Source organism: Antechinus flavipes, chromosome 2 (assembly GCF_016432865.1).
Source record: "Antechinus flavipes isolate AdamAnt ecotype Samford, QLD, Australia chromosome 2, AdamAnt_v2, whole genome shotgun sequence".
NCBI lineage: Eukaryota > Metazoa > Chordata > Mammalia > Dasyuromorphia > Dasyuridae > Antechinus > Antechinus flavipes.
Genome location: NC_067399.1, coordinates 155,107,884 through 155,125,149, shown reverse-complemented (window position 1 = coordinate 155,125,149; position 17,266 = coordinate 155,107,884).

The following is a 17,266-nucleotide window of genomic DNA, read 5'->3' as shown; positions in this document are numbered from 1 at the left end:
AAAGCTCTTCTTACTTTTCACCCAGACTACTACAATAAGGACCTCAATAGTCTGTCTGCCTTCAGTTACTCCTCCATTAATCTGTCCTGAATAGTGTTTCATTTTTAATCTTCCCTAAAACATGTCACCTTCCTACTTAAGTTATAGTTCAGCCAGGAAGAATAGTGGTACATACCTATCATCTCAGCTACCCAGGAGGCTGAAGCTGGTAGATCTCTTAGAATCAGCTCAAGAATTCTGAGCTTCAGTGAGTCATAGAGACAGATGTCAACATTAGGATTTAGCATCGATATAGTGAAGCTGCGGGCACTGGCAGGCAAATAGGTTGCCTAAGGAGAGCTAAAGTGGCTCATTTTGGAAATGGAGCAAGTCAAAGTTCCCATGTTACTCACTAGTAGGATTGGGTCCTTACCAACATTTCTAACATGGCCAAGATAAGAAGAACCCATCCATTAAAAAATATTCTGTAATTCATGTGTTCTTTTCATTATCCTCCAAACACGGCAGTGCTCAAATCTGCTATTTATTCCCTTTGTTGTTACCCCATCTACATTATATTCTTGACTCTTTTCCAATAATCTAAAACCTTTATTTTAACAATGTCAAATTTTTTCTCTTTCAAGAAAACTTTTTAAAATAAAACCTAAGATGCCAATCATCTTTTCCTTTTCTAATTTCTTTTAGAAATAAGATGATAATTCCACTGAACTCTGGCCTAATCAGATAAGATTCTGAGCAGAGTTTCCTATTTGAATATCACACTGAAGGAAAACCATTAAATAGGTGGAGAGTCTGAGTTTTATTTTGCCCAAGGGGACAAAATTATGAACAATAGGAGAGGGTTACAAAGAAACATATTTGGGTTTGATGTTAGTAAACTCAGGATGTTTTCAACTTCCATTCACACATGTAGGCTATTTTCAGAGGGCAACTATTAAGGCTTTTCTCAGTTCTAGGGAGAAATCCTGTTAAAGGTTCTTTTTTACTACTATCAGTCCCAACTTCCCACCCAACATCCTTCCCTTCCCCGTGATGTTAATTAGTCATTCAGATTTGACTTTTAGAAAGGAATTATTTGCTGAGGGTGTATAATAAAAATAGCTTTTATAAAGCATCGTCTCAAATATCCATGACAAATTCTCTCATTGCACTGGAATGCTAGAATGAAAATTTGCTTGGGTGATTTTATATATACCCTGAATATTGTGATTATGTCTCCTCAATTAATCCAAATGCACTCCTGTCACAATAGCTTAACTGCCTTTGACCAATTAATTCAAATAGAGGTATTGTGTACTTAAGGTATCATAGCTAGAGTATTTTGTTAGTTACTTCAAGTGAATAGAGGTAACTGGTTGGAGGAGGAAGAAAAGAAAAAGTGAAGGAGAAGAAGAGGAAGAAGGAAAACAACAATAACAAACAAAAGGGAGTAGGAGGAGGAACTTTCTAGCACCTAGAGACTACTCAAAGTATATGGATTGCTTAGGAGGAATTCTTGCAAAGGTTAGCTGACTCTTGGTCATGTTGCAGATGACAACTTATTTTGAGGATTAAATTAGTTGGACTATGATGTCCCTTCTAACTGTAAAGTTCTATATGTCTACAAAACACTTGTGCATATAACACATGCTTGGGTTTGGTTGTGTTTTATCTCATGTATCTTCTTCTCCAGGTTGAGAAGTACATTAACTCTAAGTCTATCGGGTTTTTCAATAAATGCAAACTCTGGAAGATTTTCCTAAAATCAAAAAGTTTCAATTTGGTACCAGAGACAAACAAAGTGATTTGTTGTCTAAAAACTAGCATAAATAAATTCTGAAAATCTCATCATCAGAGGATTCATTACCCAATGGTGAATTGTTTTTGGCCACAGCAAATCATGTAATTCTCTGCTAAGATCTGGAAAGAGCTGTGATCTGTAGTTGTGATTTCAATTCCCGATCCTTTAAAATATTGAAACATTATAATCTCCATGGCATTATAATCTCCACAGATGCTGAAACAGATTTGTTGGTTGACTAATGAATAAAATACACTCAAGGGAAACAATGATACCTTCTGGATATTTGTTATAAAACGGTTTTATTATATCTCTCTAAATTTCCTTTATGTAGTTTTCATACTTGTCCCATTGAAACAGCAACAAAAACATTTATCAGTTAGTTTTTAGCTTTAAATATATTTGTTAATTTTTGGATGCGCAGGGGAAAGTTTTTTTTTTTACTTTTTTCACATGTAAGTATATACATAGATATACAGTGATGATATATGTGTGTTGTTTCTCTATTTATATCTGTGTATATGTATGTGTACCTATATACATACATGTGTGCATGTACGCATGCCTATATGTGTGTATGAATGTTTAACCATTTTAAAAGTAAGTACTCAATCTAGAGAGGCACTTTTTGTGGAAATCTTTGTCATGATATAAGAAAAGTCTGATGAGCAAGCTGGCATTGAGAACAAAGAAGGCTCTGTTATTCTATGTATAATGAGCAGGCTCTGGCCAACTATCGCAGTTACAGGTAAGGCCTGTACTATCATATCCTCATCCTTTCAAGGGATAAACCCTAGAGCTTGGAGCTTTCCTTCTCTAATTGATATATAAATTTAACGCCTACTGGCTGTTATCCTCTTATTATTAGAGGGTCATTTTTTAACATCCCTGTTCTGTTCAATGACTTAACCTTTCATAGTTTTTCACCAAGGGATATTTTCTTTAGTGATATAGAAATAATAAAATGAAAACATTTTCCATAATAATTCCAGGGGACAATTTCCCCTACATTATTTTAGTCTCAAGGATTATCACACATTTTGGCTTTTTTCCTATATAGTATAACACACACATACATACACACACACACACACACACACACACACACACACAAGTTCACATCCAAATGTAGCAAGACTACCATGTGAGTTCTTTCACTGGGCTGTGGTCCCAACTGAAGATTCAATTGACCAACTGAGGGTCCCACTCCTGAAGATTCCTTTCTATTCCTTAAGGTGTTAACATAGTTCTTACATCAAAAATTAATCTTGAATTGTACTTTTAAATATCACTATTTTTCTTCTTGAAACAAACTCCCTAGCATCCTCTACCTAAATAGATTGTATCAGCCAGGTAAACTAGTGGAGTGTGTAGGTTCATCAGCTCTCCATGCCCCACTGTTATCATCTGTATGCTAGAAGACCTATCTCATCCGTGCACAGAGCATGTGGATGTCATGGCAAATGGTATGCTATTCTGGACTCATACTTATTAAGCATGTAAATCTGAGCAAGTCACAACCTCAGTTTCCTCAAATTTAAAAGGCAGATAAAACCTACCTCACGAGGTTATTGGGAAGATAAAATGAAATAACATATGGAGCACTTTTCAAACCTTAAAAAGGTGTTTATTATTGTCATCATCATCATCATCATCATCATCATCATTTTCATTATTATTAAATGAGAGCACTACTGTCCCAGTTCTTACCAGTAACCTTTTTCCTTCCTCCAACATGACTCAATAAATTCATTTTTCATTCTCTCTTCCTAAAATATTATGATTATCATGACATTCATTTAGTCAAAAAATAACTCTCCAATGCCATAAATGAAAGTCTAAATTGCTTAATCTGGCATTTGAGGTATTCTACCTAAACATCTTTACTTCTTACAAATTTTCAATACATATTCTCTCTTCTATTTAAGATTGACCCCTAAGTATGCCATCTTTGTTATTACTATGAATGTTTTCCCCTATCTTATTGTTTAGTCAATCAGTCATTCAATTCTTTGTGGATTTTCTTGGCAAGATACTGAAGGAGTTTGCTATTTCCTTTTCTAATTCATTGTGCAGATGAGGAACTGAGGCAAATGGGATTAAATGATTTGCCTGTGGTGACATAACTAGTAAGCATCTAAGGTAGGCTTTGAACTCAGATCCTTCTGATTCTATACCTGACACTGTATCCACCTAACTGCCCTGAGGAATAAATTAAAGAATTCCCACAAACTCAGTGGATGCCCATCATTTGGAGAATGGCTGAATAAGTTATGGTTTTTGAATGTTATGGAGCATTATTGTTCTGTAAGAAATGATTAGCAGAATGATTTCAGAGGTGCTTGGAGAGACTTACTGGAAATAATGCTAAGTGAAGTGAGTAGAACCAGGAGATCATTGTACACGACAACAAGAAGATTATATGACAAGCAATTCTGATGGACATGGATCTTTTCAACAATGAGATGATTCAGGTCAATTCCAATGATCTTGTCATGAAGAGAGCCATCTACACCCAGAGAGAGAACTATGGGAACTGAGTGGATCACAACATAGCATTTTCATTTTTTTATTGTTGTTTGCTTGCATTTTATTTTTTATCATTTTTTTCATTTTTGATCTGATTTTTCTTGTACAGCAAGACAATTGGTCTTGAATAAATATGTATGCATATATATTGGATTTGACATACATTTTACCATGTTTAACATATACTGGATTATTTGCCATCTAGGGCAGGGGTTGGGGGGAAAGGTGGGGGGAATTTACAAGGTTTTGCAAGGATTATTGCTGAAAAATTATCCATGCATATGTTTTGAAAATTAAAAAGCTTTAATAAAAAAATAAAAAACTCCCAAACAAAATCCTGAAATATGTGTATGAGGGAAAGAATGACATTACCTATTGAAGGAGTAAGAGATGCAGGATGGTGATTCATAAAAGGTTTCCTAAATAAGTCAGCTGTTGAGTTTGATTGTGAGCAGAAAAATGAGCAAAAGAGAAGGGGTATTCATTCATGATATAAGAAACAGCTTAACCAAAAGTATAGAGATTGGAGAATATGCTCTATTTGGGGATGGAGCAGAGAGCTGCCTAGTTTCACTGGGGAAATATGAAATCTGACTGGAAAGATATAGTGGCCACTGTCTATAGAGGACATTGGAAGACAGTCAAGGAATTGAAATTGGGAGATAGAATTGTTTTCTCATATCAAGATATCTTAATGAAATATCCCTTCCAATCTTCAGTTCTAATTGAAAATTACTAAAGAAATCTGAAAAAAGTGAATATTTAATTACAATTCTTCAAAATTTAAACAGAACTGTTCATAAAGGACATTAATTTAATTTTATTCTAAAGGGAAATGTGAAGCTCATAAACTTAAGACAAACTGAAGTTTCTATCTCACATGATAGCATTTCTCAAAATAGGGACATGACCTGCTTATGAAAAAGTTGGTTACATACTTTGGAGGTTATGATTTTAACTGATTAAATAACTTTGGGGTCATCAGAGAGCAAGTAATATAATTTCATAATTTTGGGAATATTCAACTGTGGTCCCAATTTGGGGGGATCACCAATGTCCAAGTACAGAAATAACCATCAGGAATTGAAATCTATACCATTCGACCTTGTGTGACTTGTGTCAATTGATATAGATTTCATGAAAAAAGTGAGCAACGGTTAAATTGCTTTGTCAATTTCACTCTTCATTCTCTACATGCAGCCTAGAGAAATATCACCTCTAAAATCCATTACCTACAAATAAACTTTCCTGATCTCCCTTTTTTATAGTCAAGGAGTGAAAAGCATGTAATTCTTAAATAGTTTGTCTTATGAGTTTTCATCTTTCTATCTCTAATACCTAGTAGAGGGCCTTTCATGTAATAAGAAATGCCATATCATGTAATAGAATGTCATATACTATGATTTAACAGAATATATTAGATTTTATATATATATATATATAAAATATGATGTAACATATTAAAGTATATCATATTATATCATATGTTATAATTTCTAGATTCAAGATTAGAGAAAAATATAACATAATCAAATGAATAACATTTTAAAACTATATAATTACACAAGAAAATTTCTTGAAAATTTACAGTAATTGATGGACATGGCTCTCTTCAACAATGAGATGATTCAAATCGGTTGCACTTGTACAGTGATGAAGAGAGCCATCTGCACACAAAGAGAGAACTGTGGGAGCTGAGTGTGGACCACAACATAGCATTCTCACGCTTTCTGTTGTTGTTTACTTGCCTTTTTTTTTCTTTCTCAATCTTTTTCTTTCTTGATCCAATTTTTCTTGTGCACCAAGGTAACTGTATAAATATCTATATGAACATATATTGGATTTAACATATATTTCAACATTTTTAACATGTATTGGACTACCTGCCATCTGGGGGGGAGGAGGGGATAATTACGAACAGAAGACTTTGCAAGGGTCAATGTTGAAAAATTACCCATGTATATGTTTTGTAAATAAAAAGCTTTAATTTAAAAAAAAAGAGAGAGAAAAAGAGAAAAAAACAAACAAAATAAAAACAAAAACAAAAAAGAAAAGAAAAGAAAATAGAAAAATGTAGCAATCACTGATATTTAAAAAAGTTTTAGCATGGAATTTTCCTTTAATATCCAAACCATACATTTAAAAACAAGTGATAGTATTTCTTATGGAGAAATATTAGATAAACAAAGGTAAAAAAATACTACTCCCATTGCTCTACAATAATATTTTTTAAAGTTCTGGGAATTCTATGTATAACAATAAGACAACAACACATGATTAAAGCCATAAATCGCAATATGGGAAGCAAATATATATAATTTTTGCTATTTACAGATAGACATTATGGTTTACTCAGAAAACCCCATGGAATAAGCAAAGAAACTGAGATAATTAACAGTTTCAGTAATGCAGCAAAAATGCATAAAGCATTAACCTTACTATGCAGTATTAGCAAACCCATGGAATAAAATAGAATAGAAATTTCATAACTTGAAAATGAATAATATATCTGGCAGTCAATCTATCCATAGTCTGGCTATTTAAGTTTCAAATGAGTATTCTTTATAAATATAGATAAGAGATGATGATGGTGATAGATGCATAAATAGATAGATAGCTATCTAGCTGGCTAAATGGATGGATGGATGGAATGAAAAACATTTTATCTTCATAAGCAGATTGTGGCAATATTATAAAATTTATAATACTACTGAAATAATTTACGGATTGAAAACTATTCCAGTCAAATTACCATGAATGAAACAAAAATAATAAAATTCCAATGGAAGAGGAAAAGGTCTGAAATTTCCAAGGAAATAATGAAAAGCAATATAAAGCAGAAATCACATTACTGGGATATCAAACAAATTTCTTATATTCTATAAATCATTCAAAATATTGAAATTATTTACAAAGAGAAAAAGTAAGGTCAATTGGGCGGTGCAGACCCTGCAATCAGATAGGCCTGAGTTCAGATCTGACCTCAGACATAGTTACTAGCTGTATAACCCTACATAAGCAACTTAACCCCAACTGCTTTACAAAATCAAAAAAATCATAATCACCATAGCAAATAAAATCAGAAAAGAGTCTCTTTTTGAAAAGCTAAATGGCATAAATTGTTTTAATAGTACTTAATTTTTCCCCAGTTAAAAATGTCAAGACAATTTTAGCATTCATTTTTACAAGATTTTGAACTCTAATTTTTTTTCTTCCTTTCCCTCCCATCCCTTCTTCCTCAAATGAAAGGCAATTTTATATGTTATATATGTGCAATTATGTAAAACATATTTCCATATTAGTCAAGCTATGAAAGAAGAAACAGACCAGGAAAGCATGAAAAAAAATAATTGAAAATAATGTTCTTTGATATAAATTCAGAATCCATCAATTCTTTATCAGGATATGGATTGCATTTTTTCTCATGAGTTCATTGTGCTTGGTTTTGAATTGTGGTAGTGCTGAGGAGAGCTGTCATTCATAATTGATCATCACACAATTGCAAACAGTGTATAGTGTTTTTCTGATTCATACATGCCTTTCCAAATTTTTCTGAAATCTGCCTCAGAGAAATGCAAATTAAGACAACTCTGAGATACCACTACACACCTGTCAGATTGGCTAAGATGACAGGAAAAAATAATGATGAATGTTGGAGGGGATGTGGGAAAACTGGGACACTGATACATTGTTGGTGGAGTTGTGAACACATCCAACCATTCTGGAGAGCAATCTGGAATTATGCCCAAAATGTTATCAAACTGTGCATACCCTTTGATCCAGCAGTGTTTCTATTGGGCTTATATCCCAAAGAAATACTAAAGAAGGGAAAGGGACCTGTATGTGCCAAAATGTTTGTGGCAGCCCTGTTTGTAGTGCCTAGAAGCTGGAAAATGAATGGATGCCCATCAATTGGAGAATGGCTGGGTAAATTGTGGCATATGAATGTTATGGAATATTATTGTTCTATAAGAAATGACCAGCAAGATGAATACAGAGAGGACTGGCAAGACTTACATGAACTAATGCTAAGTGAAATGAGCAGAACCAGGAGATCATTATACACTTCGACAATGATATTGTATGAGGATGTATTCTGATGGAAGTGGATTTCTTTGACAAAGAGACCTAACTGAGTTTCAATTGATAAATGATGGACAGAAGCAGCTACACCCAAAGAAAGAACACTGGGAAACGAATGTGAACTATTTGCATTTTTGTTTTTCTTCCAGGGTTATTTTTACTTTCTGAATCCAATTCTCCCTGTGCAACAAGAGAACTGTTCGGTTCTGCAAATATATATTGTATCTAGGATATACTGCAACATATCTAACATATATAGGACTGCTTGCCATCTAGGGGAGGGGGTAGAGGGAGGGAGGGGAAAAATCGGAACAGAAGCGAGTGCAAGGGATAATGTTGTAAAAAAAATTACCCTGGCATGGATTCTGTCAATATAAAGTTATTATTAAATAAAATAAAATAAAATAGAAAAAAAAAAAAAAAGAAATCTGCCTCAGAGCATAAATTACTGAGGAAATTACTTTCATTTTGGAAAACAAATGCTACATAAAAACTGGAAAGCAGTTTAGATAATATTAAGTTTAGAGCAACATGTTATACCATATATCATAAACTCAATATATTCATGAAAATAAGAGGTTGGATTTTTTAAATAGAGAAAAAGAATGAGATTAGGCAACTTTGATAATTTTAGTAAGGAAATAATTTTAACTATGAAAGATAAAAGTAACAAACCTAATTTGGATAATCTTGATGAAGTAAATTTGAAACATTTTGCAAAAATTAAATCGATTAAAATAGGATAAGAAGAAAAACAATTTATGAGAGATATAGTTTCATTAAATGTTACTAGTATGGATTTAATATATAAAATATATACAGAATAAATATGAATACATAGAACCAGAAGACAAAGTCACAAAGGATATGGAATTTTCTTTCTTTCTTTCTTTCTTTTTTTTTTTACTGAGACAATTGGAGTTAAGTGAGTTGCCCAGGGTCACACAACTAGGAAACATTAAGTGTCTGAGGTCAGATTTGAACTCAGATTCTCCTGACTTGAGGTCTGGTACACTATCCACTGCACCACCTAGCTGCTCCTGGAATATGAAATTTTCAAAAGAAGAACTGCAAACTAACCATATGAAACCATTTTGAAACAATTAATAAGAAAAAATTTGAATTAAACAACTTTCATTTTCAAAAGAATAGTGTGCTAGATGCCGATGGTACATATACAAAGGTTTGTCTGATGTGTGCTTAAAATCAATATTTCTTTTCCTTCCTTCAATATGCTTATTTCCTTGGAGGAAAAAACACATAGACAAATGGTTGGAAGGGAAACCAGTTATGATCTGGAAATATCACTGATGAAAACAAGGGGAAAATTGCAAATGAGAGAAGGATTGTGGGAAGATAGACACTGAGATCCTTTAACCATTCTGGATACTAATTTGGAATTATACAAGCAAATTGACTAAATCATTCATACTCTTTGATCCAGTGATCCCATTACTAGGTAGAAAACACATGAAGCTAAAGAGAGTAGAAAGAGGACACAATATAACAAAGTATTCACAGGAGAATTTGGGGGTGGGGAGCAGGGAACTTGCAAAACAAGTATCTGTTGAATGGGTAATACCTGAAAACCCCTATGACTTATGAATGTAATGAAAGATAACTAGGCATTTTAAAATGACGAGGAATGTAGAGAAGCCCTGGAATATATTTGTGAAGTGTTACAGGATTAAATAAGAACCCAAGAGAATATATATATGTGTATATATATATATGTGTATATATATATATATATACACACACACACACACACACACACACATATGTAAAATGAAAAGTTGACAGAGATGAAGTTGAACTAAAAGTAAATAAAAAAATCAATGGAGATCTTGTAAATCAGAATTTGAAGCACATCTTTTTGGTAGAAAGGCAAGGCAATACCAGGAAAATAGTCATGTACATAGCCAATTATTGTAATTATATTGGATGTTTTGACTTTCTTGATTTTCTTCATCATAAAGCAACTAGGCATTGACAATGAAATAATAATTATTTTAAGGAAAAAAATCAATTAATCTAAAGTTTTGTCATAAACTGTTGAAATACAGAACAAATGGTGATGAACCTAATTGGGTCCTACTATATAAAATAAGATGGCTGATGGAGTAGAACAAAGCATAAACAGAAAAAAATTTTAAGGTAAAAGAGACAGTCAAACTTTTCGAACAATGTCTGGTTCTAAAGGAGAACTTTAGAGATCCTTCAATACTTTGGAACTGCTTATATATTATACAGATAACAGCTGGTCATCTCCCATCTAAATTACTGGTCCTATCACAAGTACTCAATTCTTTATTTCATTTATATAGTAATCTTTTTTTTTCATATCAAGCTGGATTAGAAAGAATTTTTGAGGATGAAATGAGATACTTTTATAATGCTTTTAGTACAATATCTAGCTAATAGTTGACACTATATGAATACCATCATCATTGTCATGCAGAAAATATAATTCCTTATTGATTTAAAGATTCCTAAATCCAAATAAATATATTTCCTGGATGATTTTGAATCTAGCTACTATTTTCTTACTTGCCATTGTAGTAACAATTTGAATACTCAACACAACTCTTTAGAGTGAGTCATAAAATAAAATAAGACTGCCCAAATTAATTTCAGAAGTAATTGTGAATTAATTCTCTAGCAACTATACCTAACCTATGACTAGAATTTCATAATAACCTTAGATGCTTTAAGGTCAAATCTTATTATTAAACTTTAAAAGAAATTCTATCATTATGGATATTTGTAAAATATTTTTTAAAAAGCAGTATTTTCTTCTCAGAATGTATCTTTCTGAGAACAGAAAGACTAAGAGCACTTAGAGCATTGAGAATATATGCAAAAAGTAGATGATAAGATCCATCAGAGGATAGGAGTGTTTCCCTTAGGAATAAAGGAGAATGATAAGCAAGGCTAAGAATCTTTCACAAAAATCCCAAGTTCTCAATAAGGACTCTGATTCTGAAAATTTCATTTAGTTCCTGTTTGTTAAGCATGACCCATTTTTTGGCACAAATTTTTCAACTTGGTTCAACCCTGAACGGGCCACCAAGTCACATAATTCATGACAGGACACTAGGGTAATAAGGCATTGTTCTCTTAACCAACATGATAGGAAGTTCATTCAATTTCACATAAATATTTTTTGTAAGTAGGAGCTAGAGATTTATTTTCTCTCTTCTGTGTTTAGGTTTTTAGAGCATAGTTGCCAACTTCTGGAATCTAATCCCAAACCCCAAGTATTAAGTCCTATTGGTAAATCAACAAAAGCCCTGTTTGCACAATGAAAGCCAAATGCAAATCCTTTTTACTCAGAAGCAAGACTAATGATCATTTTCGACGTTATTTTTTAAAGTGCCACACAGCAAAGCATCTTATTAATTCTCACCTTGAATCATGAAAAAAAAGTAGGCTGTCTTCCTACAAACAAAACTCAAAAAGTAAACAGAACAGCTACAAGGCACATCATAACAGTGACCATTTTTGAGGACATATAATTGCCTTTCGATAGAGCTGACATGGGGGCAACTAAGTGATTCAGTGAGTAGAGCACTCAACATGGAGTCAAAAAGAGTCATCTTCCCGAGTTCAAATCTGACTTCAGACACTTAATTCAATTTGCCTTAGTTTCTCACCTTAAAAAAAGGGGAAAAAATGGCTAAGTACTCCAGTATCTTGGCTAGAAAATCACAAATGGGGTAACAGTCAGACATGACTTAAATGAATGAACGACAAGAAATAGGTGACAAGGATTGACACCGTTTCAGAAATCCATATGGCATTTGATCAGTCAGTCTCTATGCATTTCCAGAATCAGAGTTATTCATATTCTTGGTATTTTCACTACAAACATAAATAGTCTATTACATAAAGCCATATATATTTTACTTACAAAAAAGTTGCATAGGAAAAGTATGATTAGATAATAGGACAGACTGATCATGAAGAGAAAGAGGTATAAAAGATGGATAACATAGGACAGTATAGAATTTTAAAATATTAAAAATAATCCTGGTATAAGTAGATTGAAATCATTCATGTAAGTAATGATGTGATATGAAAGTATGAAGAATGAATAAGTGTGGTCTTAACTCCAAGGCCTGAAGATTTAAATTCAAATAAAGCCTCACTTCTAGATATGTGATCTTGGATAAGTCATTTAACCTGTTTGTTTCAGTTTCTTCAACTATAAAATGGGGTAATAACAGCACTTACCTCCTAGAGCTGATGTAAGGATTGAGACAATATTTGCAAAACACTTAGCACAGTATGTGGCACATAGGAAGCATCATGTAAATACTAACTATTGTTAATAAAATATTTGATAATAATTCTTGATATGATTATTATTGTTTGATATAAATGATTAAGTTAGTGCTGTGGAGGATATTCTTCAGAAACAGGATTTTAAGATACAGTATAGTTTGTTTTCAGTAAGATAATTTGGGAACAAAAGTTTTTTGATATAATTCCAAATAGAATTTTATAATAATATAATAATAATATTTTATAACTAATAAAATATTTATAATATAAAATAAGATAAAATAAAATATTTTATAATAATGACATAACTTTCTACATATTATTGAATATCTATTATTAGGTAACAAGAAAGAGAAAAATGGCAAGAAAGTCAAGTGATCAAATTTCTAGAGCAAAGACAATTTGACTGATAAAATCTCATCAGGATGAGCAACAGAAATATTTAGATAGAAGCAAAGTTCAATTTAGCTCTTATTTGTAGTTTTTCACTGTGAATTAAAATGTAGTTTGATTTAATAATGGATGCAAATGGATTGTTATGAGAACAACATCTAAACTACTACTAATGAATCTGTATAAAACAAAGATCTACCCTTTATATGTCTTGTATATGTACATATGTGAGATGTCTCTCTCATTAGACTACAGCTTCTTGAAGGCAAGACTTGTTTTTTCTTTCTCTTTACTTCTCTAGCATTAAGCACGTGTTGGGCATAAAATAAGTACTTAAGAAAGATTTGCTGACTGATACAATGTGTCTTCATTATTATTAAGGAAGAGAAGATGGAGGAAGAAGGAAGGTATTTCTTCTGAAATAGTAAAATGAAAAATAGATTTAGACAATATCTGAATAAAAACCTATACAATATTTTTTTTAAATCATATCCCTAAAAAAGTTACAGGAAGATTAATAAAAGAAGAGGATTAAAACATTCTTGGTGAATATAATGGACAACACTTTTAAAAATTCTTCCTGAATAATCACTGCTTCACAGAACAAGAGTAAAGGTCAACACCTTTAAAAAAATTCGCCATGGGATTTTTCAAATATTAGTAAAAAGTGTTTTATCTCTACAAAATATTCTACTAAAAAACTAAGATCCAAGATGGAATCAAAAGGCCCTCCAAGGGTAACATCACATTAGTTCAATGGATAATATGTTGACCCAAAAAAGCATCAAATAAATAAACAAAGCATCAATTTTTTTTTACTAAAATGAAACAGATTTTGATAGCAATTCAGGATCAGATCATTACCATCAGAAATTAGAGAAAGGTTATTCCTAATTAACCTGTGCTTAATCATTGCAGATTATGCAAGGAAACATTAGAAACTAGAACATATTACTTCATGAAATATATATCTGTATTTACACACAGATATGTAGTGTTTATATATGTATTTATATATGTAAATATATGTATATGTGTGTATATGCATACATGGAAGTGTGTATATATAAATATGCACAAACATAGACACATAAAATTTACCAAATGTTTTAAAAGGGAAAAATAAAATCAGTGGTCAGAATAGTACACCAGAATAATGTTCTTTATAAAATAACAGATTTCATAAGGATTCTGGTTTTCTTTCTTTTTTCATCAGAGGGTAGAGATGGGTTGAAAGGAGAAAAATAGATTTTTGTTCATCAAAAAGTATAAATCAAAATAATTAACATATTTTAGATTCCCAAAAGACAAAATACAGACCCCAACATAATCTTTAGTATGCAATGGGTAACTGTACTCAAACTATCGCTTTATTAAATAAAAATTTGTTTCTAAAAATTCTCCATAAATAAAATTGATCTCCAAAAAGGTAAAAATAAACATTTTAATAGATGTCACAATACTGAATAACCATAATTTCCAAATAATTGAGAATAAAAAAAATTAAAATATAGATCTAGAAGAAGAAATCAAAACTATGTGAGAAAGTGAATAGGTACATATCAACCCTATCATGATTTCTTCTATCAGATTTGCCCCAAAGATGTTTCAGGGAGCCTATTAAGAAAGAATTAATATTTCAATTATTTGAATCATTTACCAAAAAAAGCAAAACATTTTATTCACCTGTGAAACAATCTAAAGAACATGAAATAATATACAAACACCCATTCACTTTCACCAAAACTGATGAGAAGAATAAGATAATAATAACTAAAACAACAATAATTGCACTAGAAGAACTAATTTTGTAAAGCAATGATTTTAACTTGTCAGCCAGATTCCAGGGATCCATGAACTTGGAGGGAAAAAATAAATGACATCTTTATTTTCATCAACCATTAGTTTCCTTTACAATCCTAAGCTTTTTTTTCTTTATGCATTAAAAGCATGATTCTGAAAAGGTCTCCATAGGTATCATCCAACTGTCAAAGTGGGTCCATCACACACACACACACACACACACACACACACACACACACACACAAGGTTAAGAACTACAGCTGTAAAAGAACCTTATAGTAAATAGTAAATACTTTGGTAAAATAATGAATTTCTCTGTAATGTCAATAATCATCTCAAGTCATTATTATTTGTAAGATGTTTATGTTTTTGTTTTAGAGTATCTAATTCAAGAACCAATTATCAGGCACCTACCACATACAAGACTTTTTGCTAAGAATTGTGTATTTAAAAAAGAAAAGAAAAGAAATTGTTCTTGTCCTCCATTCTACTGAGAGTATACAACAGGAATTCAAATAATTATCATTTCAGTTAAAAAAAAAAAAAACTTCAAGCTTTTTTCACACTTTCTCTGTATTTTCTCCAAGTAGTACAGGATCTGTGTCTGTGTGTATATGTACACACCTGATATAGTTCTTCCTCCAAGTCTAAATATGAGACATTACCATTTCTAAGCAGAGACAATGCATCCTTACCACATTGCCTTCTTAGCATTCCCTAGATAAAGAGACCTGTAGGAAAACAATTATTTGTGTTTGAGATTAGCAAAATATTTCTGATTCCACAATTCTACTTGGAAGATGGCTATTGAATGAGAGCTAGGTTCTGAGGCCAATGTTGAAAAAGGCAATCTGATCCTGGGGATGGGACATCTGGGATATCAGCTGGGTAGGAGACATGGCTGTTTAGTTTTCTCTTGGCCATAGGAGCCTGCATTGTTATAGTGTATGTTCCATTCCAACATGGCCCTGAAGAAACTCGGAACAGCAGGGCCCTCACATCATCTGTACTATATGTACACTTGGTCAGGCTGTGTAAACTTTGACATGTGGATGTCAATCTTTCTCATATTTGCAGATGGCTTTATCAGAGCGTGATTAGTTTCCAGAACAAATTTGAGCAAAAGAAAACATTACCTACAGTATGTAAGCCAACAGACCAGCTAGTTTTCAGATTTGTCTATTTACATGGGCACTGGATGTTTTGCTAAGGCTCTCTAAAAGTGATGGTAATTGAACAGTGCCAGTATGTTAGTGGAAGCTGATGAGTTGTAAAGGTTTTATAAACAACCAGGGTGGATTTGGCCACAGCCTTTCTAGTAATGTTTGTTAATCTCCCTGAGCAAGTGTGCACCTAACACAATGTAAATACTCCAGAATTTGGAGGTGTCAATAGTGTAACTTTTACTGTTTGTAAAATCATTCTTTGATATCATCAGTAAGTTTACTGAATGTCCCATGGCCAAATATAATAAAAGCTTAAGTAAGCTGGCTTGTGGAGAAATAAGAGAAAACATGTGTTTTATTTTTCTTCCTACTATGTGTTTGTGAAAGGATCACAGATAAAAATAGGAAGACAGTTAACTAATAGATAGAGTCATTATTCTTATATAATTGTGGATTTCTGTGTTCTATCTTGGTAAGGCCCAGTGTTATTGAACATTTAGAGGAAAGTATCTGTTTAAAATTGGTTGCTGGCTTAGTTAAGTTATTCATTTAAGTAAGACTTGGTGGAGAAGCTTAGGGGGAAGCCTGATTAACCAAAAATCCTTAGCCTCCATGACAAAGTTTCTTAAAGATTCCCTTCACACAAAATCAAACACATTTGTCCAAGAACCATATTTTACTGGCACATAAGTCCTTGTGCATACATCTGCTAATGGAGGTATGAGTGTGTGTTTAACCAAAAGATGTAAAGTTTGAAATTTAGGCCTAGGATTCCTTAAATTTGAGAATTTTTAAACATCAGAATAATACATTAACCACTAGAGGGCCTAGCAACTTGCTGTTCTCTATCCAGGAAAAAAAAAAAAAAAAAAAGTCTGTTTTTTTTTTTTTTTTCATTGAAAAGGAAAAATCTTTAAAAATAATTTTCTTATTATTAAGAAAAACACAGAGGAAGAGAAAGATATGCACACACACCATTGAGGATGTACCTTTAGAATCTGCACTGCAGCAGGTAGAACGCCGACATCAGGGTTAATAAACCCACCCTCCTATTTGCAGTATTGATGGCCAAAGGAGATGAAATGCCCGTGACATTTTAAAGAGGAATTTGTGAACCACAAATATGAGCATGACTGACGCTGCACAGCAGCACATAAAATCAATACAAATAACCTAAACCTTAATACCTTGATCCAAGGAAAGAGGATTGCATTATCAGAGCCTA